This window comes from Scyliorhinus torazame, unplaced genomic scaffold, assembly GCF_047496885.1.
Source record: "Scyliorhinus torazame isolate Kashiwa2021f unplaced genomic scaffold, sScyTor2.1 scaffold_1801, whole genome shotgun sequence".
NCBI classification, from domain to species: domain Eukaryota; kingdom Metazoa; phylum Chordata; class Chondrichthyes; order Carcharhiniformes; family Scyliorhinidae; genus Scyliorhinus; species Scyliorhinus torazame.
In genome coordinates, this window is record NW_027309528.1 from 10001 (window position 1) to 17500 (window position 7500).

Consider the following 7500-nt stretch of genomic DNA (forward strand, 5'->3'; position numbering starts at 1 on the left):
GCCACTGTCTCCACCTCCCTCCACAGGCTAAGTCCGACTGGTTTATGACTTGCCACTGTCTCCACCAGCCTCCACAGGCTAAGTCCGACTGGTTTATGATTTGCCACTGTCTCCACTGGTTCATGACTTGCCACTGCCTGGACCTGCCCCCACAGGCTAAGTCCGACTGGTTTATGACTTGCCACTGTCTCCACCTTCCCTCCACAGGCTAAGTGCGACTGGTTTATGACTTGCCACTGTCTCCACCAGCCTCCACAGGCTAAGTCCGACTGGTTTATGATTTGCCACTGTCTCCACTGGTTCATGACTTGCCACTGCCTGGACCTGCCTCCACAGGCTAAGTCCGACTGGTTTATGACTTGCCACTGTCTCCACCAGCCTCCACAGGACAAGTCCGACTGGTTTATGATTTGCCACTGTCTCCACTGGTTCATGACTTGCCACTGCCTGGAACTGCCTCCACAGGCTAAGTCCGACTGGTTTATGACTTGCCACTGTCTCCACCAGCCTCCACAGGCTAAGTCCGACTGGTTTATGATTTGCCACTGTCTCCACTGGTTCATGACTTGCCACTGCCTGGCCCTGCCTCCACAGGCTGAGTCCGACTGGTTTATGATTTGCCACTGGTTCATGACTTGCCACTGCCTGGACCTGCCTCCACAGGCTGAGTCCGACTGGTTTATGATTTCCCACTGGTTCATGACTTGCCACTGCCTGGACCTGCCTCCACAGGCTGAGTCCGACTGGTTTATGATTTGCCACTGGTTCATGACTTGCCACTGCCTGGCCCTGCCTCCACAGGCTGAGTCCGACTGGTTTATGATTTGCCACTGGTTCATGACTTGCCACTGCCTGGACCTGCCTCCACAGGCTGAGTCCGACTGGTTTATGATTTGCCACTGGTTCATGACTTGCCACTGCCTGGACCTGCCTCCACAGGCTTAAGTCCGACTGGTTTATGACTTGCCACTGTCTCCACTGGTTCATGACTTGCCACTGCCTGGCCCTGCCTCCACAGGCTGAGTCCGACTGGTTTATGATTTCCCACTGGTTCATGACTTGCCACTGCCTGGACCTGCCTCCACAGGCTGAGTCCGACTGGTTTATGATTTCCCACTGGTTCATGACTTGCCACTGCCTGGACCTGCCTCCACAGGCTGAGTCCGACTGGTTTATGATTTGCCACTGGTTCATGACTTGCCACTGCCTGGCCCTGCCTCCACAGGCTGAGTCCGACTGGTTTATGATTTGCCACTGGTTCATGACTTGCCACTGCCTGGACCTGCCTCCACAGGCTGAGTCCGACTGGTTTATGATTTGCCACTGGTTCATGACTTGCCACTGCCTGGCCCTGCCTCCACAGGCTGAGTCCGACTGGTTTATGATTTGCCACTGGTTCATGACTTGCCACTGTCTCCACCAGCCTCCACAGGCTAAGTCCGACTGGTTTATGATTTGCCACTGTCTCCACCAGCCTCCACTGGTTCATGACTTGCCACCGACTCGGCCAGCCTCCCCAGGCGAAGCGCGGGCGTTTGGTGACAATTCCAAGGCAGACCAAGGCAAACACGGCCCCTTGCGCGGCGGGGAGCCGTGCCCGGCCTCGGCGGGGCGTCGGGCCGCCGTTTGGAGCGCCGGCCGAAAACCCGAAAAAAGGGCGAAAATCGGAAAGAATTCGCGCCCGATCGGGCCGAGCGGCCGGCGGGGCGGCAGCCCGGGTCGGTCTCCGCAGACCTGGAGGCTCGAGGGGACCTTTCCGACCAAAGTCCATTTCTCGATTTTCCACCTCCTACCAATCTGCAGGTACCCCGCCAACCCCTCGGGACGCCAAACGCAAATGGCAAATCGGCGGGAGGGCGCCCGGTAGTCCATCCGAGGAAGGCGCTCCAAGTCCCCGCAGATCGGCTTTTTCAAAACCTCATCGGCACTACCGAGGGCAAGTGGTTAACCAGCTGTCCGAGACACTCGACCACAAATGCAAGTGGCAGCTCGGCGGGACCAATCCGCTCCCTTTAGCGGGAACACCCCCACTGTGTCCCCGGTACCACGGCTGGACACGACCTCATACACTTCCGAGGGCAAGTGATTAACTAACGGTAGGGTGCACTTTTCATATATGCACGTGCCCCATCGGCGGGACCAATCCACTCCTCCGTTCCGCTCTCCTGCAACCTTGGCCCCGGTAAAGCGGCGGCACAGGACCTCATAGACCTCCTGGAAGTCGCCAGAGGCTAAGTCCGACTGGTTTATGACTTGCCACTGCCTGGCCCTGCCTCCACAGGCTAAGTCCGACTGGTTTATGATTTGCCACTGGTTCATGACTTGCCACTGCCTGGCCCTGCCTCCACAGGCTGAGTCCGACTGGTTTATGACTTGCCACTGCCTGGACCTGCCTCCACAGGCTAAGTCCGACTGGTTTATGACTTGCCGCTGCCTGGACCAGCCTCCACAGGCTAAGTCCGACTGGTTTATGACTTGCCACAGTCTCCGCCAGACTCCACTGGTTCATGACTTGCCACCGCCTCGACCAGCCTCCCCAGGCTAAGTCCGAGCGTTGCGGTGGCCATGCCAGTGCCGACGAGGTCTGATCCGGTCCCTCGCGCTCCGGGGAGCCGTGCCCGGCCTCGGCGGGGCGTCGGGCCGCCGTTTGGAGCGCCGGCCGAAAACCCGAAAAAAGGGCGAAAATCGGAAGAAATTCGCGCCCGATCGGGCCGAGCGGCCGGCGGGGCGGCAGCCCGGGTCGGTCTCCGCAGACCTGGAGGCTCGAGGGGACCTTTCCGACCAAAGTCCATTTCTCGATTTTCCACCTCCTACCAATCTGCAGGTACCCCGCCAACCCCTCGTGACGCCAAACGCAAGTGGCAGACCAGCGGGACGGACCACCGGTAGTCATGCCGGGAATGAGGTCTCGGCGTCGGCATAAGGTGGGTGGATCGGACCCCATCCGGCCTACGGTTCTTTTTCAAAACGGCGCCCCCGGCCCCCGCCGGCGGCGGCCTTGGCGGCCGGGTGGGCGCCCCTCCTCGAATCGCCACCCTGCCCCGGGGTGAGCCGCTTCGCCGCCGCCCGGCGCCGTCAACAACCTTGTCCTGGTTTATGACTTGTCACCGCCGCTGGTTTATGACTTGTCACCGCCGCTGGTTTATGACTTGTCACCGCCGCTGGTTTATGACTTGTCAGCACCGGCGGACGGCCTCTCGCCGCCCTTTGGACGCCCCGGCGGCGGACCGTGACCCCCCACGGCTGGCCCGCGCGGGGCCCGCCACCCGCCCAAGGGGCGCCCCCTGCCGTTCGCCCACCTAACGCACGGCTGGAACAGCACCAAGCCCCGCAGCCGGCCAACGGCGGCACACACTGACCGCAGCCCACCGGAGGCACGTCGGGCCGTGGCCGTACCCCGCCCGACAGCGCCCCCTGCGGGCCACGGACCAGGCGGACGTTGGGACGAGACGATCCCCGGCCGAGGCGCTCTCTGAGCCCGCCAGGGACCGGTGCACCGCCGGCGGACGCTGCACCCGGTACACGAGCGCCCTCTGCCCGCCGGGGACCGGTGCACCGCCGGGGGAGTCTGCACCGGGCCCAGGAGCTCCCTCTGCCCGCCAGGAACCGGGGGGACCGCCGGCGGAGGCTGCACCGGGCCCAGCAGGTCACTCTGCCCGCCAGGGACCGGGGGGACCGCCGGCGGAGGCTGAGCCCGGCCCAGGAGCTCCCTCTGCCCGCCAGGAACCGGGGGGACCGCCGGCGGAGGCTGAACCCGGCCCAGGAGGTCACTCTGCCCGCCAGGGACCGGGGGGACCGCCGGCGGAGGCTGCACCGGGCCCACGAGCTCCCTCTGCCCGCCAGGGACCGGGGGGACCGCCGCCGGAGGCTGCACCCGGCCCAGGAGCTCCCTCTGCCCGCCAGGGACCGGGGGGACCGCCGGCGGAGGCTGCACCCGGCCCAGGAGGTCCCTCTGCCCGCCAGGGACCGGGCGGACCGCCGGCGGAGGCTGCACCGGGCCCAGGAGCTCCCTCTGCCCGCCAGGGGCCGGGGGGACCGCCGCCGGAGGCTGCACCGGGCCCAGGAGCTCCCTCTGCCCGCCAGGGGCCGGGGGGACCGCCGCCGGAGGCTGCACCCGGCCCAGGAGCTCCCTCTGCCCGCCAGGGACCGGGGGGACCGCCGGCGGAGGCTGCACCGGGCCCAGGAGCTCCCTCTGCCCGCCAGTGACCGGGGGGACCGCCGCCGGAGGCTGCACCCGGCCCAGTAGCTCCCTCTGCCCGCCAGGGACCGGGGGGTCCTCCGGCGGAGGCTGCACCCGGCCCAGGAGGTCCCTCTGCCCGCCAGGGACCGGGGGGACCGCCGGCGGAGGCGGCACCGGGCCCAGGAGCTCCCTCTGCCCGCCAGGGACCGGGGGGACCGCCGCCGGAGGCTGCACCCGGCCCAGGAGCTCCCTCTGCCCGCCAGGGACCGGGGGGTCCGCCGGCGGAGGCTGCACCCGGCCCAGGAGGTCCCTCTGCCCGCCAGGGACAGGGTGTAACGCCGGCGGAGGCTGCCTCCGGCCCAGGAGGTCCGTCTGCCCGCCAGGGACCGGGGGGACCGCCGAGGAGTCTCTGCCCGTCCCAGATACTCCCTATCCCTACCCCTAACCGTATCCCTAACCCTATCGCCTAACCCTAACCCTATCCCTAACCCTAACCCTAACCCTATCCCTAACTCTAACCCCATCGCCTAACCCTAACCCTATCCCTAACCCTATCCCTAACCCTAACCCTATCCCTAACCCTAACCCTATCCCTAACCCTAACCCTATCCCTAACGCTAACCCTAACCCTATCCCTAACCCTAACCCTAACCCTAACCCTATCCCTAACCCTAACCCTAACCCTATCCCTAACCCTATCGCCTAACCCTAACCCTATCCCTAACCCTATCGCCTAACCCTAACCCTAACCCTAACCCTATCCCTAACCCTAACCCTATCCCCTAACCCTAAACCTATCCCTAACCCTAACCCTAACCCTAGCTCTAACCCCATCGCCTAACCCTAACCCTATCCCTAACCCTAACCCTATCCCTAACCCTAACCCTAACCCTAACCCTAACCCTATCGCCTAACCCTATCCCTAACCCTAACCCTATCCCTAACCCTAACCCTAACCCTAACCCTATCCCTAACCCTAACCCTATCCCTAACCCTAACCCTATCGCCTAACCCTAACCCTATCCCTAACCCTAACCCTATCGCCTAACCCTAACCCTATCCCTAACCCTAACCCTATCGCCTAACCCTAACCCTATCCCTAACCCTAACCCTATCCCTAACCCTAACCCTAACCCTATCCCTAACCCTAACCCTAACCCTATCCCTAACCCTAACCCTAACCCTATCCCTAACCCTATCGCCTAACCCTATCCCTAACCCTAACCCTATCCCTAACCCTATCGCCTAACCCTAAACCGAACCCCAACCGCAACCCCCAACACCAAAAGGCACCGGGCCGTAAGCCTGCACCCGCACCGGCAGTGCCCTAGCCCCCTCGGGGAAGAAGGGACTCCGTCTCCACACCGCACCCGCCCCAGCTGCGCTCTCTCCCCGCCACCGCCGAAGGCACACGATTTGAACCGCTCCTCCCGTCCGGGGAAGCACACTCGGCAGCACGCCAACCTCCTTCCCAACGGGACCAGGACCGAAGGGCACACAGACCCTCCACCACCCCACCAACGTGACCCCAAGCCCGGGCACCCCCTTCAAATTCGCCCGCTGGGACGTGTATTAAGCCCGGCAACAGTTATTCAAGCAAAACCGCAGCCGCAAGTTGAAGTGACAACTCATTAACCAAAACAATATTGGGCAAGTCATAAACCACTTTCCACTCTGGACAAGTCATAAACCAGTTTCCTCTCTGGACAAGTCATAAACCAGTTGGACAAGTCATAAACCACTTTCCTCTTTGGACAAGTCATAAACCAGTTTCCTCTCTGGACAAGTCATAAACCACTTTCCACTCTGGACAAGTCATAAACCAGTTTCCTCTCTGGACAAGTCATAAACCAGTTGGACAAGTCATAAACCACTTTCCTCTTTGGACAAGTCATAAACCAGTTTCCTCTCTGGACAAGTCATAAACCAGTTGGACAAGTCATAAACCAGTTTCCACTCTGGACAAGTCATAAACCAGTTGGACAAGTCATAAACCACTTTCCTCTTTGGACAAGTCATAAACCAGTTTCCTCTCCGGACAAGTCATAAACCAGTTGGACAAGTCATAAACCACTTTCCACTCTGGACAAGTCATAAACCAGTTTCCTCTCTGGCCAAGTCATAAACCAGTTGGACAAGTCATAAACCACTCTCCTCTCTGGACAAGTCATAAACCACTTTCTTCTCTGGACAAGTCATAAACCACTTTCCTCTTTGGACAAGTCATAAACCAGTTTCCTCTCTGGACAAGTCATAAACCAGTTGGACAAGTCATAAACCACTTTCCACTCTGGACAAGTCATAAACCAGTTGGACAAGTCATAAACCACTTTCCTCTTTGGACAAGTCATAAACCAGTTTCCTCTCTGGACAAGTCATAAACCAGTTGGACAAGTCATAAACCACTTTCCACTCTGGACAAGTCATAAACCAGTTTCCTCTCTGGACAAGTCATAAACCAGTTGGACAAGTCATAAACCACTCTCCTCTCTGGACAAGTCATAAACCACTTTCTTCTCTGGACAAGTCATAAACCACTTTCCTCTTTGGACAAGTCATAAACCAGTTTCCTCTCTGGACAAGTCATAAACCAGTTGGACAAGTCATAAACCACTTTCCTCTTTGGACAAGTCATAAACCAGTTTCCTCTCTGGACAAGTCATAAACCAGTTGGACAAGTCATAAACCACTTTCCACTCTGGACAAGTCATAAACCAGTTTCCTCTCTGGACAAGTCATAAACCAGTTGGACAAGTCATAAACCACTTTCCTCTTTGGACAAGTCATAAACCAGTTTCCTCTCTGGACAAGTCATAAACCAGTTGGACAAGTCATAAACCAGTTTCCACTCTGGACAAGTCATAAACCAGTTGGACAAGTCATAAACCACTTTCCTCTTTGGACAAGTCATAAACCAGTTTCCTCTCCGGACAAGTCATAAACCAGTTGGACAAGTCATAAACCACTTTCCACTCTGGACAAGTCATAAACCAGTTTCCTCTCTGGCCAAGTCATAAACCAGTTGGACAAGTCATAAACCACTCTCCTCTCTGGACAAGTCATAAACCACTTTCTTCTCTGGACAAGTCATAAACCACTTTCCTCTTTGGACAAGTCATAAACCAGTTTCCTCTCTGGACAAGTCATAAACCAGTTGGACAAGTCATAAACCACTTTCCTCTTTGGACAAGTCATAAACCAGTTTCCTCTCTGGACAAGTCATAAACCAGTTGGACAAGTCATAAACCACTTTCCACTCTGGACAAGTCATAAACCAGTTTCCTCTCTGGACAAGTCATAAACCAGTTGGACAAGTCATA